Below are 27,795 nucleotides of genomic sequence, written 5' to 3'. Positions count from 1 at the left end.
TTGGAATGGAGGCCTGGTTCTATGGGGAAATGAACCATCTGACAATGCCACCCCCATCAGCACGTGCCTCTGCCCGGCAGGTTAAGTGCATGAAAACAAGCCTGAAACAAAGTCTAAAGACTGTTGACATCTAGTGGTAGCCATAGGAACTGCAATCTGGGTCCTAACCCATTAGAAACTCAAAAGGCATTCAATTGAAAACTACCCACATCAAAACAATCCCACCTCCTGGATACATTTTCCTCAGGTTTTCGCCTGCCATATCAGTTCTGTTATACTCAGAGACATTATTTCAACAGTTTTGGAAACTTTAGAGTGTGTTCTATCCAAATCTACCATTGATATGCATATCCTAGTTTCTGGGCCTGAGTAACAGGCAGTTTACTTAGGGAACGTTTCTCATCCAGGTGTCAAAAAACTGCCCCCAAGCATACATTAAACTACCTGTTCGAAGACTGACAATAACATAATTTCATTTAGGATTTTGCAGTGTGTCAGGTTCTTGTGAGAGACTATTTTCATCAAAAGCAGCATTGGTTTGTTCGTTTCCATGCGAGATTAGTACTGTAAAGCCACATTGGTACTTGTGCTGATTCACTGAGTAAAGGCGGCAGAGATTGCACACATAAAAACCATGACCACGACGTGAGTTGAACACGCAACCTTCTGATCTGGAGTCAGACGCGCTACCATTGCGCCACGAGGTCTTTGACTTCTAACATCTTTGGAGAGGATGCCTAGTTCAGATTTCGATGACTGTATAATTTGGAATGGAGGCCTGGTTCTATGGGGAAATGAACCATCTGACAATGCCACCCCCATCAGCACGTGCCTCTGCCCGGCAGGTTAAGTGCATGAAAACAAGCCTGAAACAAAGTCTAAAGACTGTTGACATCTAGTGGTAGCCATAGGAACTGCAATCTGGGTCCTAACCCATTAGAAACTCAAAAGGCATTCAATTGAAAACTACCCACATCAAAACAATCCCACCTCCTGGATACATTTTCCTCAGGTTTTCGCCTGCCATATCAGTTCTGTTATACTCAGAGACATTATTTCAACAGTTTTGGAAACTTTAGAGTGTGTTCTATCCAAATCTACCATTGATATGCATATCCTAGTTTCTGGGCCTGAGTAACAGGCAGTTTACTTAGGGAACGTTTCTCATCCAGGTGTCAAAAAACTGCCCCCAAGCATACATTAAACTACCTGTTCGAAGACTGACAATAACATAATTTCATTTAGGATTTTGCAGTGTGTCAGGTTCTTGTGAGAGACTATTTTCATCAAAAGCAGCATTGGTTTGTTCGTTTCCATGCGAGATTAGTACTGTAAAGCCACATTGGTACTTGTGCTGATTCACTGAGTAAAGGCGGCAGAGATTGCACACATAAAAACCATGACCACGACGTGAGTTGAACACGCAACCTTCTGATCTGGAGTCAGACGCGCTACCATTGCGCCACGAGGTCTTTGACTTCTAACATCTTTGGAGAGGATGCCTAGTTCAGATTTCGATGACTGTATAATTTGGAATGGAGGCCTGGTTCTATGGGGAAATGAACCATCTGACAATGCCACCCCCATCAGCACGTGCCTCTGCCCGGCAGGTTAAGTGCATGAAAACAAGCCTGAAACAAAGTCTAAAGACTGTTGACATCTAGTGGTAGCCATAGGAACTGCAATCTGGGTCCTAACCCATTAGAAACTCAAAAGGCATTCAATTGAAAACTACCCACATCAAAACAATCCCACCTCCTGGATACATTTTCCTCAGGTTTTTCGCCTGCCATATCAGTTCTGTTATACTCAGAGACATTATTTCAACAGTTTTGGAAACTTTAGAGTGTGTTCTATCCAAATCTACCATTGATATGCATATCCTAGTTTCTGGGCCTGAGTAACAGGCAGTTTACTTAGGGAACGTTTCTCATCCAGGTGTCAAAAAACTGCCCCCAAGCATACATTAAACTACCTGTTCGAAGACTGACAATAACATAATTTCATTTAGGATTTTGCAGTGTGTCAGGTTCTTGTGAGAGACTATTTTCATCAAAAGCAGCATTGGTTTGTTCGTTTCCATGCGAGATTAGTACTGTAAAGCCACATTGGTACTTGTGCTGATTCACTGAGTAAAGGCGGCAGAGATTGCACACATAAAAACCATGACCACGACGTGAGTTGAACACGCAACCTTCTGATCTGGAGTCAGACGCGCTACCATTGCGCCACGAGGTCTTTGACTTCTAACATCTTTGGAGAGGATGCCTAGTTCAGATTTCGATGACTGTATAATTTGGAATGGAGGCCTGGTTCTATGGGGAAATGAACCATCTGACAATGCCACCCCCATCAGCACGTGCCTCTGCCCGGCAGGTTAAGTGCATGAAAACAAGCCTGAAACAAAGTCTAAAGACTGTTGACATCTAGTGGTAGCCATAGGAACTGCAATCTGGGTCCTAACCCATTAGAAACTCAAAAGGCATTCAATTGAAAACTACCCACATCAAAACAATCCCACCTCCTGGATACATTTTCCTCAGGTTTTTCGCCTGCCATATCAGTTCTGTTATACTCAGAGACATTATTTCAACAGTTTTGGAAACTTTAGAGTGTGTTCTATCCAAATCTACCATTGATATGCATATCCTAGTTTCTGGGCCTGAGTAACAGGCAGTTTACTTAGGGAACGTTTCTCATCCAGGTGTCAAAAAACTGCCCCCAAGCATACATTAAACTACCTGTTCGAAGACTGACAATAACATAATTTCATTTAGGATTTTGCAGTGTGTCAGGTTCTTGTGAGAGACTATTTTCATCAAAAGCAGCATTGGTTTGTTCGTTTCCATGCGAGATTAGTACTGTAAAGCCACATTGGTACTTGTGCTGATTCACTGAGTAAAGGCGGCAGAGATTGCACACATAAAAACCATGACCACGACGTGAGTTGAACACGCAACCTTCTGATCTGGAGTCAGACGCGCTACCATTGCGCCACGAGGTCTTTGACTTCTAACATCTTTGGAGAGGATGCCTAGTTCAGATTTCGATGACTGTATAATTTGGAATGGAGGCCTGGTTCTATGGGGAAATGAACCATCTGACAATGCCACCCCCATCAGCACGTGCCTCTGCCCGGCAGGTTAAGTGCATGAAAACAAGCCTGAAACAAAGTCTAAAGACTGTTGACATCTAGTGGTAGCCATAGGAACTGCAATCTGGGTCCTAACCCATTAGAAACTCAAAAGGCATTCAATTGAAAACTACCCACATCAAAACAATCCCACCTCCTGGATACATTTTCCTCAGGTTTTTCGCCTGCCATATCAGTTCTGTTATACTCAGAGACATTATTTCAACAGTTTTGGAAACTTTAGAGTGTGTTCTATCCAAATCTACCATTGATATGCATATCCTAGTTTCTGGGCCTGAGTAACAGGCAGTTTACTTAGGGAACGTTTCTCATCCAGGTGTCAAAAAACTGCCCCCAAGCATACATTAAACTACCTGTTCGAAGACTGACAATAACATAATTTCATTTAGGATTTTGCAGTGTGTCAGGTTCTTGTGAGAGACTATTTTCATCAAAAGCAGCATTGGTTTGTTCGTTTCCATGCGAGATTAGTACTGTAAAGCCACATTGGTACTTGTGCTGATTCACTGAGTAAAGGCGGCAGAGATTGCACACATAAAAACCATGACCACGACGTGAGTTGAACACGCAACCTTCTGATCTGGAGTCAGACGCGCTACCATTGCGCCACGAGGTCTTTGACTTCTAACATCTTTGGAGAGGATGCCTAGTTCAGATTTCGATGACTGTATAATTTGGAATGGAGGCCTGGTTCTATGGGGAAATGAACCATCTGACAATGCCACCCCCATCAGCACGTGCCTCTGCCCGGCAGGTTAAGTGCATGAAAACAAGCCTGAAACAAAGTCTAAAGACTGTTGACATCTAGTGGTAGCCATAGGAACTGCAATCTGGGTCCTAACCCATTAGAAACTCAAAAGGCATTCAATTGAAAACTACCCACATCAAAACAATCCCACCTCCTGGATACATTTTCCTCAGGTTTTTCGCCTGCCATATCAGTTCTGTTATACTCAGAGACATTATTTCAACAGTTTTGGAAACTTTAGAGTGTGTTCTATCCAAATCTACCATTGATATGCATATCCTAGTTTCTGGGCCTGAGTAACAGGCAGTTTACTTAGGGAACGTTTCTCATCCAGGTGTCAAAAAACTGCCCCCAAGCATACATTAAACTACCTGTTCGAAGACTGACAATAACATAATTTCATTTAGGATTTTGCAGTGTGTCAGGTTCTTGTGAGAGACTATTTTCATCAAAAGCAGCATTGGTTTGTTCGTTTCCATGCGAGATTAGTACTGTAAAGCCACATTGGTACTTGTGCTGATTCACTGAGTAAAGGCGGCAGAGATTGCACACATAAAAACCATGACCACGACGTGAGTTGAACACGCAACCTTCTGATCTGGAGTCAGACGCGCTACCATTGCGCCACGAGGTCTTTGACTTCTAACATCTTTGGAGAGGATGCCTAGTTCAGATTTCGATGACTGTATAATTTGGAATGGAGGCCTGGTTCTATGGGGAAATGAACCATCTGACAATGCCACCCCCATCAGCACGTGCCTCTGCCCGGCAGGTTAAGTGCATGAAAACAAGCCTGAAACAAAGTCTAAAGACTGTTGACATCTAGTGGTAGCCATAGGAACTGCAATCTGGGTCCTAACCCATTAGAAACTCAAAAGGCATTCAATTGAAAACTACCCACATCAAAACAATCCCACCTCCTGGATACATTTTCCTCAGGTTTTTCGCCTGCCATATCAGTTCTGTTATACTCAGAGACATTATTTCAACAGTTTTGGAAACTTTAGAGTGTGTTCTATCCAAATCTACCATTTATATGCATATCCTAGTTTCTGGGCCTGAGTAACAGGCAGTTTACTTAGGGAACGTTTCTCATCCAGGTGTCAAAAAACTGCCCCCAAGCATACATTAAACTACCTGTTCGAAGACTGACAATAACATAATTTCATTTAGGATTTTGCAGTGTGTCAGGTTCTTGTGAGAGACTATTTTCATCAAAAGCAGCATTGGTTTGTTCGTTTCCATGCGAGATTAGTAGTGTAAAGCCACATTGGTACTTGTGCTGATTCACTGAGTAAAGGCGGCAGAGATTGCACACATAAAAACCATGACCACGGCGTGAGTTGAACACGCAACCTTCTGATCTGGAGTCAGACGCGCTACCATTGCGCCACGAGGTCTTTGACTTCTAACATCTTTGGAGAGGATGCCTAGTTCAGATTTCGATGACTGTATAATTTGGAATGGAGGCCTGGTTCTATGGGAAATGAACCATCTGACAATGCCACCCCCATCAGCACGTGCCTCTGCCCGGCAGGTTAAGTGCATGAAAACAAGCCTGAAACAAAGTCTAAAGACTGTTGACATCTAGTGGTAGCCATAGGAACTGCAATCTGGGTCCTAACCCATTAGAAACTCAAAAGGCATTCAATTGAAAACTACCCACATCAAAACAATCCCACCTCCTGGATACATTTTCCTCAGGTTTTCGCCTGCCATATCAGTTCTGTTATACTCAGAGACATTATTTCAACAGTTTTGGAAACTTTAGAGTGTGTTCTATCCAAATCTACCATTGATATGCATATCCTAGTTTCTGGGCCTGAGTAACAGGCAGTTTACTTAGGGAACGTTTCTCATCCAGGTGTCAAAAAACTGCCCCCAAGCATACATTAAACTACCTGTTCGAAGACTGACAATAACATAATTTCATTTAGGATTTTGCAGTGTGTCAGGTTCTTGTGAGAGACTATTTTCATCAAAAGCAGCATTGGTTTGTTCGTTCCATGCGAGATTAGTACTGTAAAGCCACATTGGTACTTGTGCTGAATTCACTGAGTAAAGGCGGCAGAGATTGCACACATAAAAACCATGACCACGACGTGAGTTGAACACGCAACCTTCTGATCTGGAGTCAGACGCGCTACCATTGCGCCACGAGGTCTTTGACTTCTAACATCTTTGGAGAGGATGCCTAGTTCAGATTTCGATGACTGTATAATTTGGAATGGAGGCCTGGTTCTATGGGGAAATGAACCATCTGACAATGCCACCCCCATCAGCACGTGCCTCTGCCCGGCAGGTTAAGTGCATGAAAACAAGCCTGAAACAAAGTATAAAGACTGTTGACATCTAGTGGTAGCCATAGGAACTGCAATCTGGGTCCTAACCCATTAGAAACTCAAAAGGCATTCAATTGAAAACTACCCACATCAAAACAATCCCACCTCCTGGATACATTTTCCTCAGGTTTTTCGCCTGCCATATCAGTTCCTCACATTATTTCAACAGTTTTGGAAACTTTAGAGTGTGCTATTCACCATTGATAAATTGCACGTTTCTCATCCAGGTGTAAAAGCCATGCTAAACTACCACTGACAATAACATAATTTCATTTAGATTTTGCAGTGTGTCAGGTTCTTGTGAGACTATTTTCATCAAAAGCAACGTTTCCATGCGAGATTAGTCTGTAAAGCCACATTGGTACTTGTGCTGATTCACTGAGTAAAGGCGGCAGAGATTGCACACATAAAAACCATGACCACGACGTGAGTTGAACACGCAACCTTCTGATCTGGAGTCAGACGCGCTACCATTGCGCCACGAGGTCTTTGACTTCTAACATCTTTGGAGAGGATGCCTAGTTCAGATTTCGATGACTGTATAATTTGGAATGGAGGCCTGGTTCTATGGGGAAATGAACCATCTGACAATGCCACCCCCATCAGCACGTGCCTCTGCCCGGCAGGTTAAGTGCATGAAAACAAGCCTGAAACAAAGTCTAAAGACTGTTGACATCTAGTGGTAGCCATAGGAACTGCAATCTGGGTCCTAACCCATTAGAAACTCAAAAGGCATTCAATTGAAAACTACCCACATCAAAACAATCCCACCTCCTGGATACATTTTCCTCAGGTTTTTCGCCTGCCATATCAGTTCTGTTATACTCAGAGACATTATTTCAACAGTTTTGGAAACTTTAGAGTGTGTTCTATCCAAATCTACCATTGATATGCATATCCTAGTTTCTGGGCCTGAGTAACAGGCAGTTTACTTAGGGAACGTTTCTCATCCAGGTGTCAAAAACTGCCCCCAAGCATACATTAAACTACCTGTTCGAAGACTGACAATAACATAATTTCATTTAGGATTTTGCAGTGTGTCAGGTTCTTGTGAGAGACTATTTTCATCAAAAGCAGCATTGGTTTGTTCGTTTCCATGCGAGATTAGTACTGTAAAGCCACATTGGTACTTGTGCTGATTCACTGAGTAAAGGCGGCAGAGATTGCACACATAAAAACCATGACCACGACGTGAGTTGAACACGCAACCTTCTGATCTGGAGTCAGACGCGCTACCATTGCGCCACGAGGTCTTTGACTTCTAACATCTTTGGAGAGGATGCCTAGTTCAGATTTCGATGACTGTATAATTTGGAATGGAGGCCTGGTTCTATGGGGAAATGAACCATCTGACAATGCCACCCCCATCAGCACGTGCCTCTGCCCGGCAGGTTAAGTGCATGAAAACAAGCCTGAAACAAAGTCTAAAGACTGTTGACATCTAGTGGTAGCCATAGGAACTGCAATCTGGGTCCTAACCCATTAGAAACTCAAAAGGCATTCAATTGAAAACTACCCACATCAAAACAATCCCACCTCCTGGATACATTTTCCTCAGGTTTTTCGCCTGCCATATCAGTTCTGTTATACTCAGAGACATTATTTCAACAGTTTTGGAAACTTTAGAGTGTGTTCTATCCAAATCTACCATTGATATGCATATCCTAGTTTCTGGGCCTGAGTAACAGGCAGTTTACTTAGGGAACGTTTCTCATCCAGGTGTCAAAAAACTGCCCCCAAGCATACATTAAACTACCTGTTCGAAGACTGACAATAACATAATTTCATTTAGGATTTTGCAGTGTGTCAGGTTCTTGTGAGAGACTATTTTCATCAAAAGCAGCATTGGTTTGTTCGTTTCCATGCGAGATTAGTACTGTAAAGCCACATTGGTACTTGTGCTGATTCACTGAGTAAAGGCGGCAGAGATTGCACACATAAAAACCATGACCACGACGTGAGTTGAACACGCAACCTTCTGATCTGGAGTCAGACGCGCTACCATTGCGCCACGAGGTCTTTGACTTCTAACATCTTTGGAGAGGATGCCTAGTTCAGATTTCGATGACTGTATAATTTGGAATGGAGGCCTGGTTCTATGGGGAAATGAACCATCTGACAATGCCACCCCCATCAGCACGTGCCTCTGCCCGGCAGGTTAAGTGCATGAAAACAAGCCTGAAACAAAGTCTAAAGACTGTTGACATCTAGTGGTAGCCATAGGAACTGCAATCTGGGTCCTAACCCATTAGAAACTCAAAAGGCATTCAATTGAAAACTACCCACATCAAAACAATCCCACCTCCTGGATACATTTTCCTCAGGTTTTTCGCCTGCCATATCAGTTCTGTTATACTCAGAGACATTATTTCAACAGTTTTGGAAACTTTAGAGTGTGTTCTATCCAAATCTACCATTGATATGCATATCCTAGTTTCTGGGCCTGAGTAACAGGCAGTTTACTTAGGGAACGTTTCTCATCCAGGTGTCAAAAACTGCCCCCAAGCATACATTAAACTACCTGTTCGAAGACTGACAATAACATAATTTCATTTAGGATTTTGCAGTGTGTCAGGTTCTTGTGAGAGACTATTTTCATCAAAAGCAGCATTGGTTTGTTCGTTTCCATGCGAGATTAGTACTGTAAAGCCACATTGGTACTTGTGCTGATTCACTGAGTAAAGGCGGCAGAGATTGCACACATAAAAACCATGACCACGACGTGAGTTGAACACGCAACCTTCTGATCTGGAGTCAGACGCGCTACCATTGCGCCACGAGGTCTTTGACTTCTAACATCTTTGGAGAGGATGCCTAGTTCAGATTTCGATGACTGTATAATTTGGAATGGAGGCCTGGTTCTATGGGGAAATGAACCATCTGACAATGCCACCCCCATCAGCACGTGCCTCTGCCCGGCAGGTTAAGTGCATGAAAACAAGCCTGAAACAAAGTCTAAAGACTGTTGACATCTAGTGGTAGCCATAGGAACTGCAATCTGGGTCCTAACCCATTAGAAACTCAAAAGGCATTCAATTGAAAACTACCCACATCAAAACAATCCCACCTCCTGGATACATTTTCCTCAGGTTTTTCGCCTGCCATATCAGTTCTGTTATACTCAGAGACATTATTTCAACAGTTTTGGAAACTTTAGAGTGTGTTCTATCCAAATCTACCATTGATATGCATATCCTAGTTTCTGGGCCTGAGTAACAGGCAGTTTACTTAGGGAACGTTTCTCATCCAGGTGTCAAAAAACTGCCCCCAAGCATACATTAAACTACCTGTTCGAAGACTGACAATAACATAATTTCATTTAGGATTTTGCAGTGTGTCAGGTTCTTGTGAGAGACTATTTTCATCAAAAGCAGCATTGGTTTGTTCGTTTCCATGCGAGATTAGTACTGTAAAGCCACATTGGTACTTGTGCTGATTCACTGAGTAAAGGCGGCAGAGATTGCACACATAAAAACCATGACCACGACGTGAGTTGAACACGCAACCTTCTGATCTGGAGTCAGACGCGCTACCATTGCGCCACGAGGTCTTTGACTTCTAACATCTTTGGAGAGGATGCCTAGTTCAGATTTCGATGACTGTATAATTTGGAATGGAGGCCTGGTTCTATGGGGAAATGAACCATCTGACAATGCCACCCCCATCAGCACGTGCCTCTGCCCGGCAGGTTAAGTGCATGAAAACAAGCCTGAAACAAAGTCTAAAGACTGTTGACATCTAGTGGTAGCCATAGGAACTGCAATCTGGGTCCTAACCCATTAGAAACTCAAAAGGCATTCAATTGAAAACTACCCACATCAAAACAATCCCACCTCCTGGATACATTTTCCTCAGGTTTTTCGCCTGCCATATCAGTTCTGTTATACTCAGAGACATTATTTCAACAGTTTTGGAAACTTTAGAGTGTGTTCTATCCAAATCTACCATTGATATGCATATCCTAGTTTCTGGGCCTGAGTAACAGGCAGTTTACTTAGGGAACGTTTCTCATCCAGGTGTCAAAAAACTGCCCCCAAGCATACATTAAACTACCTGTTCGAAGACTGACAATAACATAATTTCATTTAGGATTTTGCAGTGTGTCAGGTTCTTGTGAGAGACTATTTTCATCAAAAGCAGCATTGGTTTGTTCGTTTCCATGCGAGATTAGTACTGTAAAGCCACATTGGTACTTGTGCTGATTCACTGAGTAAAGGCGGCAGAGATTGCACACATAAAAACCATGACCACGACGTGAGTTGAACACGCAACCTTCTGATCTGGAGTCAGACGCGCTACCATTGCGCCACGAGGTCTTTGACTTCTAACATCTTTGGAGAGGATGCCTAGTTCAGATTTCGATGACTGTATAATTTGGAATGGAGGCCTGGTTCTATGGGGAAATGAACCATCTGACAATGCCACCCCCATCAGCACGTGCCTCTGCCCGGCAGGTTAAGTGCATGAAAACAAGCCTGAAACAAAGTCTAAAGACTGTTGACATCTAGTGGTAGCCATAGGAACTGCAATCTGGGTCCTAACCCATTAGAAACTCAAAAGGCATTCAATTGAAAACTACCCACATCAAAACAATCCCACCTCCTGGATACATTTTCCTCAGGTTTTTCGCCTGCCATATCAGTTCTGTTATACTCAGAGACATTATTTCAACAGTTTTGGAAACTTTAGAGTGTGTTCTATCCAAATCTACCATTGATATGCATATCCTAGTTTCTGGGCCTGAGTAACAGGCAGTTTACTTAGGGAACGTTTCTCATCCAGGTGTCAAAAAACTGCCCCCAAGCATACATTAAACTACCTGTTCGAAGACTGACAATAACATAATTTCATTTAGGATTTTGCAGTGTGTCAGGTTCTTGTGAGAGACTATTTTCATCAAAAGCAGCATTGGTTTGTTCGTTTCCATGCGAGATTAGTACTGTAAAGCCACATTGGTACTTGTGCTGATTCACTGAGTAAAGGCGGCAGAGATTGCACACATAAAAACCATGACCACGACGTGAGTTGAACACGCAACCTTCTGATCTGGAGTCAGACGCGCTACCATTGCGCCACGAGGTCTTTGACTTCTAACATCTTTGGAGAGGATGCCTAGTTCAGATTTCGATGACTGTATAATTTGGAATGGAGGCCTGGTTCTATGGGGAAATGAACCATCTGACAATGCCACCCCCATCAGCACGTGCCTCTGCCCGGCAGGTTAAGTGCATGAAAACAAGCCTGAAACAAAGTCTAAAGACTGTTGACATCTAGTGGTAGCCATAGGAACTGCAATCTGGGTCCTAACCCATTAGAAACTCAAAAGGCATTCAATTGAAAACTACCCACATCAAAACAATCCCACCTCCTGGATACATTTTCCTCAGGTTTTTCGCCTGCCATATCAGTTCTGTTATACTCAGAGACATTATTTCAACAGTTTTGGAAACTTTAGAGTGTGTTCTATCCAAATCTACCATTGATATGCATATCCTAGTTTCTGGGCCTGAGTAACAGGCAGTTTACTTAGGGAACGTTTCTCATCCAGGTGTCAAAAAACTGCCCCCAAGCATACATTAAACTACCTGTTCGAAGACTGACAATAACATAATTTCATTTAGGATTTTGCAGTGTGTCAGGTTCTTGTGAGAGACTATTTTCATCAAAAGCAGCATTGGTTTGTTCGTTTCCATGCGAGATTAGTACTGTAAAGCCACATTGGTACTTGTGCTGATTCACTGAGTAAAGGCGGCAGAGATTGCACACATAAAAACCATGACCACGACGTGAGTTGAACACGCAACCTTCTGATCTGGAGTCAGACGCGCTACCATTGCGCCACGAGGTCTTTGACTTCTAACATCTTTGGAGAGGATGCCTAGTTCAGATTTCGATGACTGTATAATTTGGAATGGAGGCCTGGTTCTATGGGGAAATGAACCATCTGACAATGCCACCCCCATCAGCACGTGCCTCTGCCCGGCAGGTTAAGTGCATGAAAACAAGCCTGAAACAAAGTCTAAAGACTGTTGACATCTAGTGGTAGCCATAGGAACTGCAATCTGGGTCCTAACCCATTAGAAACTCAAAAGGCATTCAATTGAAAACTACCCACATCAAAACAATCCCACCTCCTGGATACATTTTCCTCAGGTTTTTCGCCTGCCATATCAGTTCTGTTATACTCAGAGACATTATTTCAACAGTTTTGGAAACTTTAGAGTGTGTTCTATCCAAATCTACCATTGATATGCATATCCTAGTTTCTGGGCCTGAGTAACAGGCAGTTTACTTAGGGAACGTTTCTCATCCAGGTGTCAAAAAACTGCCCCCAAGCATACATTAAACTACCTGTTCAAGACTGACAATAACATAATTTCATTTAGGATTTTGCAGTGTGTCAGGTTCTTGTGAGAGACTATTTTCATCAAAAGCAGCATTGGTTTGTTCGTTTCCATGCGAGATTAGTACTGTAAAGCCACATTGGTACTTGTGCTGATTCACTGAGTAAAGGCGGCAGAGATTGCACACATAAAAACCATGACCACGACGTGAGTTGAACACGCAACCTTCTGATCTGGAGTCAGACGCGCTACCATTGCGCCACGAGGTCTTTGACTTCTAACATCTTTGGAGAGGATGCCTAGTTCAGATTTCGATGACTGTATAATTTGGAATGGAGGCCTGGTTCTATGGGGAAATGAACCATCTGACAATGCCACCCCCATCAGCACGTGCCTCTGCCCGGCAGGTTAAGTGCATGAAAACAAGCCTGAAACAAAGTCTAAAGACTGTTGACATCTAGTGGTAGCCATAGGAACTGCAATCTGGGTCCTAACCCATTAGAAACTCAAAAGGCATTCAATTGAAAACTACCCACATCAAAACAATCCCACCTCCTGGATACATTTTCCTCAGGTTTTTCGCCTGCCATATCAGTTCTGTTATACTCAGAGACATTATTTCAACAGTTTTGGAAACTTTAGAGTGTGTTCTATCCAAATCTACCATTGATATGCATATCCTAGTTTCTGGGCCTGAGTAACAGGCAGTTTACTTAGGGAACGTTTCTCATCCAGGTGTCAAAAACTGCCCCCAAGCATACATTAAACTACCTGTTCGAAGACTGACAATAACATAATTTCATTTAGGATTTTGCAGTGTGTCAGGTTCTTGTGAGAGACTATTTTCATCAAAAGCAGCATTGGTTTGTTCGTTTCCATGCGAGATTAGTACTGTAAAGCCACATTGGTACTTGTGCTGATTCACTGAGTAAAGGCGGCAGAGATTGCACACATAAAAACCATGACCACGACGTGAGTTGAACACGCAACCTTCTGATCTGGAGTCAGACGCGCTACCATTGCGCCACGAGGTCTTTGACTTCTAACATCTTTGGAGAGGATGCCTAGTTCAGATTTCGATGACTGTATAATTTGGAATGGAGGCCTGGTTCTATGGGGAAATGAACCATCTGACAATGCCACCCCCATCAGCACGTGCCTCTGCCCGGCAGGTTAAGTGCATGAAAACAAGCCTGAAACAAAGTCTAAAGACTGTTGACATCTAGTGGTAGCCATAGGAACTGCAATCTGGGTCCTAACCCATTAGAAACTCAAAAGGCATTCAATTGAAAACTACCCACATCAAAACAATCCCACCTCCTGGATACATTTTCCTCAGGTTTTTCGCCTGCCATATCAGTTCTGTTATACTCAGAGACATTATTTCAACAGTTTTGGAAACTTTAGAGTGTGTTCTATCCAAATCTACCATTGATATGCATATCCTAGTTTCTGGGCCTGAGTAACAGGCAGTTTACTTAGGGAACGTTTCTCATCCAGGTGTCAAAAAACTGCCCCCAAGCATACATTAAACTACCTGTTCGAAGACTGACAATAACATAATTTCATTTAGGATTTTGCAGTGTGTCAGGTTCTTGTGAGAGACTATTTTCATCAAAAGCAGCATTGGTTTGTTCGTTTCCATGCGAGATTAGTACTGTAAAGCCACATTGGTACTTGTGCTGATTCACTGAGTAAAGGCGGCAGAGATTGCACACATAAAAACCATGACCACGACGTGAGTTGAACACGCAACCTTCTGATCTGGAGTCAGACGCGCTACCATTGCGCCACGAGGTCTTTGACTTCTAACATCTTTGGAGAGGATGCCTAGTTCAGATTTCGATGACTGTATAATTTGGAATGGAGGCCTGGTTCTATGGGGAAATGAACCATCTGACAATGCCACCCCCATCAGCACGTGCCTCTGCCCGGCAGGTTAAGTGCATGAAAACAAGCCTGAAACAAAGTCTAAAGACTGTTGACATCTAGTGGTAGCCATAGGAACTGCAATCTGGGTCCTAACCCATTAGAAACTCAAAAGGCATTCAATTGAAAACTACCCACATCAAAACAATCCCACCTCCTGGATACATTTTCCTCAGGTTTTTCGCCTGCCATATCAGTTCTGTTATACTCAGAGACATTATTTCAACAGTTTTGGAAACTTTAGAGTGTGTTCTATCCAAATCTACCATTGATATGCATATCCTAGTTTCTGGGCCTGAGTAACAGGCAGTTTACTTAGGGAACGTTTCTCATCCAGGTGTCAAAAAACTGCCCCCAAGCATACATTAAACTACCTGTTCGAAGACTGACAATAACATAATTTCATTTAGGATTTTGCAGTGTGTCAGGTTCTTGTGAGAGACTATTTTCATCAAAAGCAGCATTGGTTTGTTCGTTTCCATGCGAGATTAGTACTGTAAAGCCACATTGGTACTTGTGCTGATTCACTGAGTAAAGGCGGCAGAGATTGCACACATAAAAACCATGACCACGACGTGAGTTGAACACGCAACCTTCTGATCTGGAGTCAGACGCGCTACCATTGCGCCACGAGGTCTTTGACTTCTAACATCTTTGGAGAGGATGCCTAGTTCAGATTTCGATGACTGTATAATTTGGAATGGAGGCCTGGTTCTATGGGGAAATGAACCATCTGACAATGCCACCCCCATCAGCACGTGCCTCTGCCCGGCAGGTTAAGTGCATGAAAACAAGCCTGAAACAAAGTCTAAAGACTGTTGACATCTAGTGGTAGCCATAGGAACTGCAATCTGGGTCCTAACCCATTAGAAACTCAAAAGGCATTCAATTGAAAACTACCCACATCAAAACAATCCCACCTCCTGGATACATTTTCCTCAGGTTTTTCGCCTGCCATATCAGTTCTGTTATACTCAGAGACATTATTTCAACAGTTTTGGAAACTTTAGAGTGTGTTCTATCCAAATCTACCATTGATATGCATATCCTAGTTTCTGGGCCTGAGTAACAGGCAGTTTACTTAGGGAACGTTTCTCATCCAGGTGTCAAAAACTGCCCCCAAGCATACATTAAACTACCTGTTCGAAGACTGACAATAACATAATTTCATTTAGGATTTTGCAGTGTGTCAGGTTCTTGTGAGAGACTATTTTCATCAAAAGCAGCATTGGTTTGTTCGTTTCCATGCGAGATTAGTACTGTAAAGCCACATTGGTACTTGTGCTGATTCACTGAGTAAAGGCGGCAGAGATTGCACACATAAAAACCATGACCACGACGTGAGTTGAACACGCAACCTTCTGATCTGGAGTCAGACGCGCTACCATTGCGCCACGAGGTCTTTGACTTCTAACATCTTTGGAGAGGATGCCTAGTTCAGATTTCGATGACTGTATAATTTGGAATGGAGGCCTGGTTCTATGGGGAAATGAACCATCTGACAATGCCACCCCCATCAGCACGTGCCTCTGCCCGGCAGGTTAAGTGCATGAAAACAAGCCTGAAACAAAGTCTAAAGACTGTTGACATCTAGTGGTAGCCATAGGAACTGCAATCTGGGTCCTAACCCATTAGAAACTCAAAAGGCATTCAATTGAAAACTACCCACATCAAAACAATCCCACCTCCTGGATACATTTTCCTCAGGTTTTTCGCCTGCCATATCAGTTCTGTTATACTCAGAGACATTATTTCAACAGTTTTGGAAACTTTAGAGTGTGTTCTATCCAAATCTACCATTGATATGCATATCCTAGTTTCTGGGCCTGAGTAACAGGCAGTTTACTTAGGGAACGTTTCTCATCCAGGTGTCAAAAAACTGCCCCCAAGCATACATTAAACTACCTGTTCGAAGACTGACAATAACATAATTTCATTTAGGATTTTGCAGTGTGTCAGGTTCTTGTGAGAGACTATTTTCATCAAAAGCAGCATTGGTTTGTTCGTTTCCATGCGAGATTAGTACTGTAAAGCCACATTGGTACTTGTGCTGATTCACTGAGTAAAGGCGGCAGAGATTGCACACATAAAAACCATGACCACGACGTGAGTTGAACACGCAACCTTCTGATCTGGAGTCAGACGCGCTACCATTGCGCCACGAGGTCTTTGACTTCTAACATCTTTGGAGAGGATGCCTAGTTCAGATTTCGATGACTGTATAATTTGGAATGGAGGCCTGGTTCTATGGGGAAATGAACCATCTGACAATGCCACCCCCATCAGCACGTGCCTCTGCCCGGCAGGTTAAGTGCATGAAAACAAGCCTGAAACAAAGTCTAAAGACTGTTGACATCTAGTGGTAGCCATAGGAACTGCAATCTGGGTCCTAACCCATTAGAAACTCAAAAGGCATTCAATTGAAAACTACCCACATCAAAACAATCCCACCTCCTGGATACATTTTCCTCAGGTTTTTCGCCTGCCATATCAGTTCTGTTATACTCAGAGACATTATTTCAACAGTTTTGGAAACTTAGAGTGTGTTCTATCCAAATCTACCATTGATATGAATATCCTAGTTTCTGGGCCTGAGTAACAGGCAGTTTACTTAGGGAACGTTTCTCATCCAGGTGTCAAAAAACTGCCCCCAAGCATACGTTAAACTACCTGTTCGAAGACTGACAATAACATAATTTCATTTAGGATTTTGCAGTGTGTCAGGTTCTTGTGAGAGACTATTTTCATCAAAAGCAGCATTGGTTTGTTCGTTTCCATGCGAGATTAGTACTGTAAAGCCACATTGGTACTTGTGCTGATTCACTGAGTAAAGGCGGCAGAGATTGCACACATAAAAACCATGACCACGACGTGAGTTGAACACGCAACCTTCTGATCTGGAGTCAGACGCGCTACCATTGCGCCACGAGGTCTTTGACTTCTAACATCTTTGGAGAGGATGCCTAGTTCAGATTTCGATGACTGTATAATTTGGAATGGAGGCCTGGTTCTATGGGGAAATGAACCATCTGACAATGCCACCCCCATCAGCACGTGCCTCTGCCCGGCAGGTTAAGTGCATGAAAACAAGCCTGAAACAAAGTCTAAAGACTGTTGACATCTAGTGGTAGCCATAGGAACTGCAATCTGGGTCCTAACCCATTAGAAACTCAAAAGGCATTCAATTGAAAACTACCCACATCAAAACAATCCCACCTCCTGGATACATTTTCCTCAGGTTTTTCGCCTGCCATATCAGTTCTGTTATACTCAGAGACATTATTTCAACAGTTTTGGAAACTTTAGAGTGTGTTCTATCCAAATCTACCATTGATATGCATATCCTAGTTTCTGGGCCTGAGTAACAGGCAGTTTACTTAGGGAACGTTTCTCATCCAGGTGTCAAAAAACTGCCCCCAAGCATACATTAAACTACCTGTTCGAAGACTGACAATAACATAATTTCATTTAGGATTTTGCAGTGTGTCAGGTTCTTGTGAGAGACTATTTTCATCAAAAGCAGCATTGGTTTGTTCGTTTCCATGCGAGATTAGTACTGTAAAGCCACATTGGTACTTGTGCTGATTCACTGAGTAAAGGCGGCAGAGATTGCACACATAAAAACCATGACCACGACGTGAGTTGAACACGCAACCTTCTGATCTGGAGTCAGACGCGCTACCATTGCGCCACGAGGTCTTTGACTTCTAACATCTTTGGAGAGGATGCCTAGTTCAGATTTCGATGACTGTATAATTTGGAATGGAGGCCTGGTTCTATGGGGAAATGAACCATCTGACAATGCCACCCCCATCAGCACGTGCCTCTGCCCGGCAGGTTAAGTGCATGAAAACAAGCCTGAAACAAAGTCTAAAGACTGTTGACATCTAGTGGTAGCCATAGGAACTGCAATCTGGGTCCTAACCCATTAGAAACTCAAAAGGCATTCAATTGAAAACTACCCACATCAAAACAATCCCACCTCCTGGATACATTTTCCTCAGGTTTTTCGCCTGCCATATCAGTTCTGTTATACTCAGAGACATTATTTCAACAGTTTTGGAAACTTTAGAGTGTGTTCTATCCAAATCTACCATTGATATGCATATCCTAGTTTCTGGGCCTGAGTAACAGGCAGTTTACTTAGGGAACGTTTCTCATCCAGGTGTCAAAAAACTGCCCCCAAGCATACATTAAACTACCTGTTCGAAGACTGACAATAACATAATTTCATTTAGGATTTTGCAGTGTGTCAGGTTCTTGTGAGAGACTATTTTCATCAAAAGCAGCATTGGTTTGTTCGTTTCCATGCGAGATTAGTACTGTAAAGCCACATTGGTACTTGTGCTGATTCACTGAGTAAAGGCGGCAGAGATTGCACACATAAAAACCATGACCACGACGTGAGTTGAACACGCAACCTTCTGATCTGGAGTCAGACGCGCTACCATTGCGCCACGAGGTCTTTGACTTCTAACATCTTTGGAGAGGATGCCTAGTTCAGATTTCGATGACTGTATAATTTGGAATGGAGGCCTGGTTCTATGGGGAAATGAACCATCTGACAATGCCACCCCCATCAGCACGTGCCTCTGCCCGGCAGGTTAAGTGCATGAAAACAAGCCTGAAACAAAGTCTAAAGACTGTTGACATCTAGTGGTAGCCATAGGAACTGCAATCTGGGTCCTAACCCATTAGAAACTCAAAAGGCATTCAATTGAAAACTACCCACATCAAAACAATCCCACCTCCTGGATACATTTTCCTCAGGTTTTTCGCCTGCCATATCAGTTCTGTTATACTCAGAGACATTATTTCAACAGTTTTGGAAACTTTAGAGTGTGTTCTATCCAAATCTACCATTGATATGCATATCCTAGTTTCTGGGCCTGAGTAACAGGCAGTTTACTTAGGGAACGTTTCTCATCCAGGTGTCAAAAAACTGCCCCCAAGCATACATTAAACTACCTGTTCGAAGACTGACAATAACATAATTTCATTTAGGATTTTGCAGTGTGTCAGGTTCTTGTGAGAGACTATTTTCATCAAAAGCAGCATTGGTTTGTTCGTTTCCATGCGAGATTAGTACTGTAAAGCCACATTGGTACTTGTGCTGATTCACTGAGTAAAGGCGGCAGAGATTGCACACATAAAAACCATGACCACGACGTGAGTTGAACACGCAACCTTCTGATCTGGAGTCAGACGCGCTACCATTGCGCCACGAGGTCTTTGACTTCTAACATCTTTGGAGAGGATGCCTAGTTCAGATTTCGATGACTGTATAATTTGGAATGGAGGCCTGGTTCTATGGGGAAATGAACCATCTGACAATGCCACCCCCATCAGCACGTGCCTCTGCCCGGCAGGTTAAGTGCATGAAAACAAGCCTGAAACAAAGTCTAAAGACTGTTGACATCTAGTGGTAGCCATAGGAACTGCAATCTGGGTCCTAACCCATTAGAAACTCAAAAGGCATTCAATTGAAAACTACCCACATCAAAACAATCCCACCTCCTGGATACATTTTCCTCAGGTTTTCGCCTGCCATATCAGTTCTGTTATACTCAGAGACATTATTTCAACAGTTTTGGAAACTTTAGAGTGTGTTCTATCCAAATCTACCATTGATATGCATATCCTAGTTTCTGGGCCTGAGTAACAGGCAGTTTACTTAGGGAACGTTTCTCATCCAGGTGTCAAAAAACTGCCCCCAAGCATACATTAAACTACCTGTTCGAAGACTGACAATAACATAATTTCATTTAGGATTTTGCAGTGTGTCAGGTTCTTGTGAGAGACTATTTTCATCAAAAGCAGCATTGGTTTGTTCGTTTCCATGCGAGATTAGTACTGTAAAGCCACATTGGTACTTGTGCTGATTCACTGAGTAAAGGCGGCAGAGATTGCACACATAAAAACCATGACCACGACGTGAGTTGAACACGCAACCTTCTGATCTGGAGTCAGACGCGCTACCATTGCGCCACGAGGTCTTTGACTTCTAACATCTTTGGAGAGGATGCCTAGTTCAGATTTCGATGACTGTATAATTTGGAATGGAGGCCTGGTTCTATGGGGAAATGAACCATCTGACAATGCCACCCCCATCAGCACGTGCCTCTGCCCGGCAGGTTAAGTGCATGAAAACAAGCCTGAAACAAAGTCTAAAGACTGTTGACATCTAGTGGTAGCCATAGGAACTGCAATCTGGGTCCTAACCCATTAGAAACTCAAAAGGCATTCAATTGAAAACTACCCACATCAAAACAATCCCACCTCCTGGATACATTTTCCTCAGGTTTTTCGCCTGCCATATCAGTTCTGTTATACTCAGAGACATTATTTCAACAGTTTTGGAAACTTTAGAGTGTGTTCTATCCAAATCTACCATTGATATGCATATCCTAGTTTCTGGGCCTGAGTAACAGGCAGTTTACTTAGGGAACGTTTCTCATCCAGGTGTCAAAAAACTGCCCCCAAGCATACATTAAACTACCTGTTCGAAGACTGACAATAACATAATTTCATTTAGGATTTTGCAGTGTGTCAGGTTCTTGTGAGAGACTATTTTCATCAAAAGCAGCATTGGTTTGTTCGTTTCCATGCGAGATTAGTACTGTAAAGCCACATTGGTACTTGTGCTGATTCACTGAGTAAAGGCGGCAGAGATTGCACACATAAAAACCATGACCACGACGTGAGTTGAACACGCAACCTTCTGATCTGGAGTCAGACGCGCTACCATTGCGCCACGAGGTCTTTGACTTCTAACATCTTTGGAGAGGATGCCTAGTTCAGATTTCGATGACTGTATAATTTGGAATGGAGGCCTGGTTCTATGGGGAAATGAACCATCTGACAATGCCACCCCCATCAGCACGTGCCTCTGCCCGGCAGGTTAAGTGCATGAAAACAAGCCTGAAACAAAGTCTAAAGACTGTTGACATCTAGTGGTAGCCATAGGAACTGCAATCTGGGTCCTAACCCATTAGAAACTCAAAAGGCATTCAATTGAAAACTACCCACATCAAAACAATCCCACCTCCTGGATACATTTTCCTCAGGTTTTTCGCCTGCCATATCAGTTCTGTTATACTCAGAGACATTATTTCAACAGTTTTGGAAACTTTAGAGTGTGTTCTATCCAAATCTACCATTGATATGCATATCCTAGTTTCTGGGCCTGAGTAACAGGCAGTTTACTTAGGGAACGTTTCTCATCCAGGTGTCAAAAAACTGCCCCCAAGCATACATTAAACTACCTGTTCGAAGACTGACAATAACATAATTTCATTTAGGATTTTGCAGTGTGTCAGGTTCTTGTGAGAGACTATTTTCATCAAAAGCAGCATTGGTTTGTTCGTTTCCATGCGAGATTAGTACTGTAAAGCCACATTGGTACTTGTGCTGATTCACTGAGTAAAGGCGGCAGAGATTGCACACATAAAAACCATGACCACGACGTGAGTTGAACACGCAACCTTCTGATCTGGAGTCAGACGCGCTACCATTGCGCCACGAGGTCTTTGACTTCTAACATCTTTGGAGAGGATGCCTAGTTCAGATTTCGATGACTGTATAATTTGGAATGGAGGCCTGGTTCTATGGGGAAATGAACCATCTGACAATGCCACCCCCATCAGCACGTGCCTCTGCCCGGCAGGTTAAGTGCATGAAAACAAGCCTGAAACAAAGTCTAAAGACTGTTGACATCTAGTGGTAGCCATAGGAACTGCAATCTGGGTCCTAACCCATTAGAAACTCAAAAGGCATTCAATTGAAAACTACCCACATCAAAACAATCCCACCTCCTGGATACATTTTCCTCAGGTTTTTCGCCTGCCATATCAGTTCTGTTATACTCAGAGACATTATTTCAACAGTTTTGGAAACTTTAGAGTGTGTTCTATCCAAATCTACCATTGATATGCATATCCTAGTTTCTGGGCCTGAGTAACAGGCAGTTTACTTAGGGAACGTTTCTCATCCAGGTGTCAAAAAACTGCCCCCAAGCATACATTAAACTACCTGTTCGAGAAGACTGACAATAACATAATTTCATTTAGGATTTTGCAGTGTGTCAGGTTCTTGTGAGAGACTATTTTCATCAAAAGCAGCATTGGTTTGTTCGTTTCCATGCGAGATTAGTACTGTAAAGCCACATTGGTACTTGTGCTGATTCACTGAGTAAAGGCGGCAGAGATTGCACACATAAAAACCATGACCACGACGTGAGTTGAACACGCAACCTTCTGATCTGGAGTCAGACGCGCTACCATTGCGCCACGAGGTCTTTGACTTCTAACATCTTTGGAGAGGATGCCTAGTTCAGATTTCGATGACTGTATAATTTGGAATGGAGGCCTGGTTCTATGGGGAAATGAACCATCTGACAATGCCACCCCCATCAGCACGTGCCTCTGCCCGGCAGGTTAAGTGCATGAAAACAAGCCTGAAACAAAGTCTAAAGACTGTTGACATCTAGTGGTAGCCATAGGAACTGCAATCTGGGTCCTAACCCATTAGAAACTCAAAAGGCATTCAATTGAAAACTACCCACATCAAAACAATCCCACCTCCTGGATACATTTTCCTCAGGTTTTTCGCCTGCCATATCAGTTCTGTTATACTCAGAGACATTATTTCAACAGTTTTGGAAACTTTAGAGTGTGTTCTATCCAAATCTACCATTGATATGCATATCCTAGTTTCTGGGCCTGAGTAACAGGCAGTTTACTTAGGGAACGTTTCTCATCCAGGTGTCAAAAAACTGCCCCCAAGCATACATTAAACTACCTGTTCGAAGACTGACAATAACATAATTTCATTTAGGATTTTGCAGTGTGTCAGGTTCTTGTGAGAGACTATTTTCATCAAAAGCAGCATTGGTTTGTTCGTTTCCATGCGAGATTAGTACTGTAAAGCCACATTGGTACTTGTGCTGATTCACTGAGTAAAGGCGGCAGAGATTGCACACATAAAAACCATGACCACGACGTGAGTTGAACACGCAACCTTCTGATCTGGAGTCAGACGCGCTACCATTGCGCCACGAGGTCTTTGACTTCTAACATCTTTGGAGAGGATGCCTAGTTCAGATTTCGATGACTGTATAATTTGGAATGGAGGCCTGGTTCTATGGGGAAATGAACCATCTGACAATGCCACCCCCATCAGCACGTGCCTCTGCCCGGCAGGTTAAGTGCATGAAAACAAGCCTGAAACAAAGTCTAAAGACTGTTGACATCTAGTGGTAGCCATAGGAACTGCAATCTGGGTCCTAACCCATTAGAAACTCAAAAGGCATTCAATTGAAAACTACCCACATCAAAACAATCCCACCTCCTGGATACATTTTCCTCAGGTTTTTCGCCTGCCATATCAGTTCTGTTATACTCAGAGACATTATTTCAACAGTTTTGGAAACTTTAGAGTGTGTTCTATCCAAATCTACCATTGATATGCATATCCTAGTTTCTGGGCCTGAGTAACAGGCAGTTTACTTAGGGAACGTTTCTCATCCAGGTGTCAAAAACTGCCCCCAAGCATACATTAAACTACCTGTTCGAAGACTGACAATAACATAATTTCATTTAGGATTTTGCAGTGTGTCAGGTTCTTGTGAGAGACTATTTTCATCAAAAGCAGCATTGGTTTGTTCGTTTCCATGCGAGATTAGTACTGTAAAGCCACATTGGTACTTGTGCTGATTCACTGAGTAAAGGCGGCAGAGATTGCACACATAAAAACCATGACCACGACGTGAGTTGAACACGCAACCTTCTGATCTGGAGTCAGACGCGCTACCATTGCGCCACGAGGTCTTTGACTTCTAACATCTTTGGAGAGGATGCCTAGTTCAGATTTCGATGACTGTATAATTTGGAATGGAGGCCTGGTTCTATGGGGAAATGAACCATCTGACAATGCCACCCCCATCAGCACGTGCCTCTGCCCGGCAGGTTAAGTGCATGAAAACAAGCCTGAAACAAAGTCTAAAGACTGTTGACATCTAGTGGTAGCCATAGGAACTGCAATCTGGGTCCTAACCCATTAGAAACTCAAAAGGCATTCAATTGAAAACTACCCACATCAAAACAATCCCACCTCCTGGATACATTTTCCTCAGGTTTTTCGCCTGCCATATCAGTTCTGTTATACTCAGAGACATTATTTCAACAGTTTTGGAAACTTTAGAGTGTGTTCTATCCAAATCTACCATTGATATGCATATCCTAGTTTCTGGGCCTGAGTAACAGGCAGTTTACTTAGGGAACGTTTCTCATCCAGGTGTCAAAAAACTGCCCCCAAGCATACATTAAACTACCTGTTCGAAGACTGACAATAACATAATTTCATTTAGGATTTTGCAGTGTGTCAGGTTCTTGTGAGAGACTATTTTCATCAAAAGCAGCATTGGTTTGTTCGTTTCCATGCGAGATTAGTACTGTAAAGCCACATTGGTACTTGTGCTGATTCACTGAGTAAAGGCGGCAGAGATTGCACACATAAAAACCATGACCACGACGTGAGTTGAACACGCAACCTTCTGATCTGGAGTCAGACGCGCTACCATTGCGCCACGAGGTCTTTGACTTCTAACATCTTTGGAGAGGATGCCTAGTTCAGATTTCGATGACTGTATAATTTGGAATGGAGGCCTGGTTCTATGGGGAAATGAACCATCTGACAATGCCACCCCCATCAGCACGTGCCTCTGCCCGGCAGGTTAAGTGCATGAAAACAAGCCTGAAACAAAGTCTAAAGACTGTTGACATCTAGTGGTAGCCATAGGAACTGCAATCTGGGTCCTAACCCATTAGAAACTCAAAAGGCATTCAATTGAAAACTACCCACATCAAAACAATCCCACCTCCTGGATACATTTTCCTCAGGTTTTTCGCCTGCCATATCAGTTCTGTTATACTCAGAGACATTATTTCAACAGTTTTGGAAACTTTAGAGTGTGTTCTATCCAAATCTACCATTGATATGCATATCCTAGTTTCTGGGCCTGAGTAACAGGCAGTTTACTTAGGGAACGTTTCTCATCCAGGTGTCAAAAAACTGCCCCCAAGCATACATTAAACTACCTGTTCGAAGACTGACAATAACATAATTTCATTTAGGATTTTGCAGTGTGTCAGGTTCTTGTGAGAGACTATTTTCATCAAAAGCAGCATTGGTTTGTTCGTTTCCATGCGAGATTAGTACTGTAAAGCCACATTGGTACTTGTGCTGATTCACTGAGTAAAGGCGGCAGAGATTGCACACATAAAAACCATGACCACGACGTGAGTTGAACACGCAACCTTCTGATCTGGAGTCAGACGCGCTACCATTGCGCCACGAGGTCTTTGACTTCTAACATCTTTGGAGAGGATGCCTAGTTCAGATTTCGATGACTGTATAATTTGGAATGGAGGCCTGGTTCTATGGGGAAATGAACCATCTGACAATGCCACCCCCATCAGCACGTGCCTCTGCCCGGCAGGTTAAGTGCATGAAAACAAGCCTGAAACAAAGTCTAAAGACTGTTGACATCTAGTGGTAGCCATAGGAACTGCAATCTGGGTCCTAACCCATTAGAAACTCAAAAGGCATTCAATTGAAAACTACCCACATCAAAACAATCCCACCTCCTGGATACATTTTCCTCAGGTTTTTCGCCTGCCATATCAGTTCTGTTATACTCAGAGACATTATTTCAACAGTTTTGGAAACTTTAGAGTGTGTTCTATCCAAATCTACCATTGATATGCATATCCTAGTTTCTGGGCCTGAGTAACAGGCAGTTTACTTAGGGAACGTTTCTCATCCAGGTGTCAAAAAACTGCCCCCAAGCATACATTAAACTACCTGTTCGAAGACTGACAATAACATAATTTCATTTAGGATTTTGCAGTGTGTCAGGTTCTTGTGAGAGACTATTTTCATCAAAAGCAGCATTGGTTTGTTCGTTTCCATGCGAGATTAGTACTGTAAAGCCACATTGGTACTTGTGCTGATTCACTGAGTAAAGGCGGCAGAGATTGCACACATAAAAACCATGACCACGACGTGAGTTGAACACGCAACCTTCTGATCTGGAGTCAGACGCGCTACCATTGCGCCACGAGGTCTTTGACTTCTAACATCTTTGGAGAGGATGCCTAGTTCAGATTTCGATGACTGTATAATTTGGAATGGAGGCCTGGTTCTATGGGGAAATGAACCATCTGACAATGCCACCCCCATCAGCACGTGCCTCTGCCCGGCAGGTTAAGTGCATGAAAACAAGCCTGAAACAAAGTCTAAAGACTGTTGACATCTAGTGGTAGCCATAGGAACTGCAATCTGGGTCCTAACCCATTAGAAACTCAAAAGGCATTCAATTGAAAACTACCCACATCAAAACAATCCCACCTCCTGGATACATTTTCCTCAGGTTTTTCGCCTGCCATATCAGTTCTGTTATACTCAGAGACATTATTTCAACAGTTTTGGAAACTTTAGAGTGTGTTCTATCCAAATCTACCATTGATATGCATATCCTAGTTTCTGGGCCTGAGTAACAGGCAGTTTACTTAGGGAACGTTTCTCATCCAGGTGTCAAAAAACTGCCCCCAAGCATACATTAAACTACCTGTTCGAAGACTGACAATAACATAATTTCATTTAGGATTTTGCAGTGTGTCAGGTTCTTGTGAGAGACTATTTTCATCAAAAGCAGCATTGGTTTGTTCGTTTCCATGCGAGATTAGTACTGTAAAGCCACATTGGTACTTGTGCTGATTCACTGAGTAAAGGCGGCAGAGATTGCACACATAAAAACCATGACCACGACGTGAGTTGAACACGCAACCTTCTGATCTGGAGTCAGACGCGCTACCATTGCGCCACGAGGTCTTTGACTTCTAACATCTTTGGAGAGGATGCCTAGTTCAGATTTCGATGACTGTATAATTTGGAATGGAGGCCTGGTTCTATGGGGAAATGAACCATCTGACAATGCCACCCCCATCAGCACGTGCCTCTGCCCGGCAGGTTAAGTGCATGAAAACAAGCCTGAAACAAAGTCTAAAGACTGTTGACATCTAGTGGTAGCCATAGGAACTGCAATCTGGGTCCTAACCCATTAGAAACTCAAAAGGCATTCAATTGAAAACTACCCACATCAAAACAATCCCACCTCCTGGATACATTTTCCTCAGGTTTTTCGCCTGCCATATCAGTTCTGTTATACTCAGAGACATTATTTCAACAGTTTTGGAAACTTTAGAGTGTGTTCTATCC

At 43.0% G+C, this 27,795-nt stretch overlaps 36 non-coding genes across 36 annotated transcripts; all 36 read right to left on the bottom strand.

The window, feature by feature from the left end:
- Positions 1-635: 635 nt before the first annotated feature.
- Positions 636-707, bottom strand: trnaw-cca (transfer RNA tryptophan (anticodon CCA)). The gene has a single exon. It is a non-coding gene; the product is annotated as a tRNA-Trp (tRNA).
- Positions 708-1,400: 693 nt separating this feature from the next.
- On the bottom strand, positions 1,401-1,472 carry trnaw-cca (transfer RNA tryptophan (anticodon CCA)). The gene has a single exon. It is a non-coding gene; the product is annotated as a tRNA-Trp (tRNA).
- A 694-nt stretch (positions 1,473-2,166) lies between these two features.
- Positions 2,167-2,238, bottom strand: trnaw-cca (transfer RNA tryptophan (anticodon CCA)). The gene has a single exon. It is a non-coding gene; the product is annotated as a tRNA-Trp (tRNA).
- Positions 2,239-2,932: 694 nt separating this feature from the next.
- On the bottom strand, positions 2,933-3,004 carry trnaw-cca (transfer RNA tryptophan (anticodon CCA)). Its single transcript has one exon. It is a non-coding gene; the product is annotated as a tRNA-Trp (tRNA).
- Positions 3,005-3,698: 694 nt separating this feature from the next.
- Positions 3,699-3,770, bottom strand: trnaw-cca (transfer RNA tryptophan (anticodon CCA)). The gene has a single exon. It is a non-coding gene; the product is annotated as a tRNA-Trp (tRNA).
- Positions 3,771-4,464: 694 nt separating this feature from the next.
- On the bottom strand, positions 4,465-4,536 carry trnaw-cca (transfer RNA tryptophan (anticodon CCA)). The gene has a single exon. It is a non-coding gene; the product is annotated as a tRNA-Trp (tRNA).
- A 694-nt stretch (positions 4,537-5,230) lies between these two features.
- trnaw-cca (transfer RNA tryptophan (anticodon CCA)) lies at positions 5,231-5,302 on the bottom strand. Its single transcript has one exon. It is a non-coding gene; the product is annotated as a tRNA-Trp (tRNA).
- A 692-nt stretch (positions 5,303-5,994) lies between these two features.
- On the bottom strand, positions 5,995-6,066 carry trnaw-cca (transfer RNA tryptophan (anticodon CCA)). Its single transcript has one exon. It is a non-coding gene; the product is annotated as a tRNA-Trp (tRNA).
- A 594-nt stretch (positions 6,067-6,660) lies between these two features.
- Positions 6,661-6,732, bottom strand: trnaw-cca (transfer RNA tryptophan (anticodon CCA)). The gene has a single exon. It is a non-coding gene; the product is annotated as a tRNA-Trp (tRNA).
- Positions 6,733-7,425: 693 nt separating this feature from the next.
- trnaw-cca (transfer RNA tryptophan (anticodon CCA)) lies at positions 7,426-7,497 on the bottom strand. The gene has a single exon. It is a non-coding gene; the product is annotated as a tRNA-Trp (tRNA).
- A 694-nt stretch (positions 7,498-8,191) lies between these two features.
- On the bottom strand, positions 8,192-8,263 carry trnaw-cca (transfer RNA tryptophan (anticodon CCA)). The gene has a single exon. It is a non-coding gene; the product is annotated as a tRNA-Trp (tRNA).
- Positions 8,264-8,956: 693 nt separating this feature from the next.
- On the bottom strand, positions 8,957-9,028 carry trnaw-cca (transfer RNA tryptophan (anticodon CCA)). The gene has a single exon. It is a non-coding gene; the product is annotated as a tRNA-Trp (tRNA).
- A 694-nt stretch (positions 9,029-9,722) lies between these two features.
- Positions 9,723-9,794, bottom strand: trnaw-cca (transfer RNA tryptophan (anticodon CCA)). The gene has a single exon. It is a non-coding gene; the product is annotated as a tRNA-Trp (tRNA).
- Positions 9,795-10,488: 694 nt separating this feature from the next.
- On the bottom strand, positions 10,489-10,560 carry trnaw-cca (transfer RNA tryptophan (anticodon CCA)). Its single transcript has one exon. It is a non-coding gene; the product is annotated as a tRNA-Trp (tRNA).
- Positions 10,561-11,254: 694 nt separating this feature from the next.
- trnaw-cca (transfer RNA tryptophan (anticodon CCA)) lies at positions 11,255-11,326 on the bottom strand. The gene has a single exon. It is a non-coding gene; the product is annotated as a tRNA-Trp (tRNA).
- Positions 11,327-12,020: 694 nt separating this feature from the next.
- On the bottom strand, positions 12,021-12,092 carry trnaw-cca (transfer RNA tryptophan (anticodon CCA)). The gene has a single exon. It is a non-coding gene; the product is annotated as a tRNA-Trp (tRNA).
- Positions 12,093-12,785: 693 nt separating this feature from the next.
- trnaw-cca (transfer RNA tryptophan (anticodon CCA)) lies at positions 12,786-12,857 on the bottom strand. The gene has a single exon. It is a non-coding gene; the product is annotated as a tRNA-Trp (tRNA).
- A 693-nt stretch (positions 12,858-13,550) lies between these two features.
- trnaw-cca (transfer RNA tryptophan (anticodon CCA)) lies at positions 13,551-13,622 on the bottom strand. Its single transcript has one exon. It is a non-coding gene; the product is annotated as a tRNA-Trp (tRNA).
- Positions 13,623-14,316: 694 nt separating this feature from the next.
- On the bottom strand, positions 14,317-14,388 carry trnaw-cca (transfer RNA tryptophan (anticodon CCA)). Its single transcript has one exon. It is a non-coding gene; the product is annotated as a tRNA-Trp (tRNA).
- A 694-nt stretch (positions 14,389-15,082) lies between these two features.
- On the bottom strand, positions 15,083-15,154 carry trnaw-cca (transfer RNA tryptophan (anticodon CCA)). Its single transcript has one exon. It is a non-coding gene; the product is annotated as a tRNA-Trp (tRNA).
- A 693-nt stretch (positions 15,155-15,847) lies between these two features.
- trnaw-cca (transfer RNA tryptophan (anticodon CCA)) lies at positions 15,848-15,919 on the bottom strand. The gene has a single exon. It is a non-coding gene; the product is annotated as a tRNA-Trp (tRNA).
- A 694-nt stretch (positions 15,920-16,613) lies between these two features.
- On the bottom strand, positions 16,614-16,685 carry trnaw-cca (transfer RNA tryptophan (anticodon CCA)). The gene has a single exon. It is a non-coding gene; the product is annotated as a tRNA-Trp (tRNA).
- A 693-nt stretch (positions 16,686-17,378) lies between these two features.
- On the bottom strand, positions 17,379-17,450 carry trnaw-cca (transfer RNA tryptophan (anticodon CCA)). Its single transcript has one exon. It is a non-coding gene; the product is annotated as a tRNA-Trp (tRNA).
- Positions 17,451-18,144: 694 nt separating this feature from the next.
- Positions 18,145-18,216, bottom strand: trnaw-cca (transfer RNA tryptophan (anticodon CCA)). Its single transcript has one exon. It is a non-coding gene; the product is annotated as a tRNA-Trp (tRNA).
- Positions 18,217-18,910: 694 nt separating this feature from the next.
- On the bottom strand, positions 18,911-18,982 carry trnaw-cca (transfer RNA tryptophan (anticodon CCA)). The gene has a single exon. It is a non-coding gene; the product is annotated as a tRNA-Trp (tRNA).
- Positions 18,983-19,676: 694 nt separating this feature from the next.
- Positions 19,677-19,748, bottom strand: trnaw-cca (transfer RNA tryptophan (anticodon CCA)). Its single transcript has one exon. It is a non-coding gene; the product is annotated as a tRNA-Trp (tRNA).
- A 693-nt stretch (positions 19,749-20,441) lies between these two features.
- Positions 20,442-20,513, bottom strand: trnaw-cca (transfer RNA tryptophan (anticodon CCA)). Its single transcript has one exon. It is a non-coding gene; the product is annotated as a tRNA-Trp (tRNA).
- A 694-nt stretch (positions 20,514-21,207) lies between these two features.
- Positions 21,208-21,279, bottom strand: trnaw-cca (transfer RNA tryptophan (anticodon CCA)). The gene has a single exon. It is a non-coding gene; the product is annotated as a tRNA-Trp (tRNA).
- Positions 21,280-21,973: 694 nt separating this feature from the next.
- On the bottom strand, positions 21,974-22,045 carry trnaw-cca (transfer RNA tryptophan (anticodon CCA)). Its single transcript has one exon. It is a non-coding gene; the product is annotated as a tRNA-Trp (tRNA).
- Positions 22,046-22,741: 696 nt separating this feature from the next.
- On the bottom strand, positions 22,742-22,813 carry trnaw-cca (transfer RNA tryptophan (anticodon CCA)). The gene has a single exon. It is a non-coding gene; the product is annotated as a tRNA-Trp (tRNA).
- Positions 22,814-23,507: 694 nt separating this feature from the next.
- On the bottom strand, positions 23,508-23,579 carry trnaw-cca (transfer RNA tryptophan (anticodon CCA)). The gene has a single exon. It is a non-coding gene; the product is annotated as a tRNA-Trp (tRNA).
- A 693-nt stretch (positions 23,580-24,272) lies between these two features.
- Positions 24,273-24,344, bottom strand: trnaw-cca (transfer RNA tryptophan (anticodon CCA)). Its single transcript has one exon. It is a non-coding gene; the product is annotated as a tRNA-Trp (tRNA).
- A 694-nt stretch (positions 24,345-25,038) lies between these two features.
- On the bottom strand, positions 25,039-25,110 carry trnaw-cca (transfer RNA tryptophan (anticodon CCA)). The gene has a single exon. It is a non-coding gene; the product is annotated as a tRNA-Trp (tRNA).
- A 694-nt stretch (positions 25,111-25,804) lies between these two features.
- Positions 25,805-25,876, bottom strand: trnaw-cca (transfer RNA tryptophan (anticodon CCA)). The gene has a single exon. It is a non-coding gene; the product is annotated as a tRNA-Trp (tRNA).
- Positions 25,877-26,570: 694 nt separating this feature from the next.
- On the bottom strand, positions 26,571-26,642 carry trnaw-cca (transfer RNA tryptophan (anticodon CCA)). Its single transcript has one exon. It is a non-coding gene; the product is annotated as a tRNA-Trp (tRNA).
- A 694-nt stretch (positions 26,643-27,336) lies between these two features.
- Positions 27,337-27,408, bottom strand: trnaw-cca (transfer RNA tryptophan (anticodon CCA)). The gene has a single exon. It is a non-coding gene; the product is annotated as a tRNA-Trp (tRNA).
- Positions 27,409-27,795: the final 387 nt, after the last annotated feature.

Source organism: Oncorhynchus keta, chromosome 15, assembly GCF_023373465.1.
Source record: "Oncorhynchus keta strain PuntledgeMale-10-30-2019 chromosome 15, Oket_V2, whole genome shotgun sequence".
NCBI lineage: Eukaryota > Metazoa > Chordata > Actinopteri > Salmoniformes > Salmonidae > Oncorhynchus > Oncorhynchus keta.
Note: the sequence above shows the minus strand (reverse complement) of the source record. Positions and strands in the feature narration are given on the sequence as shown.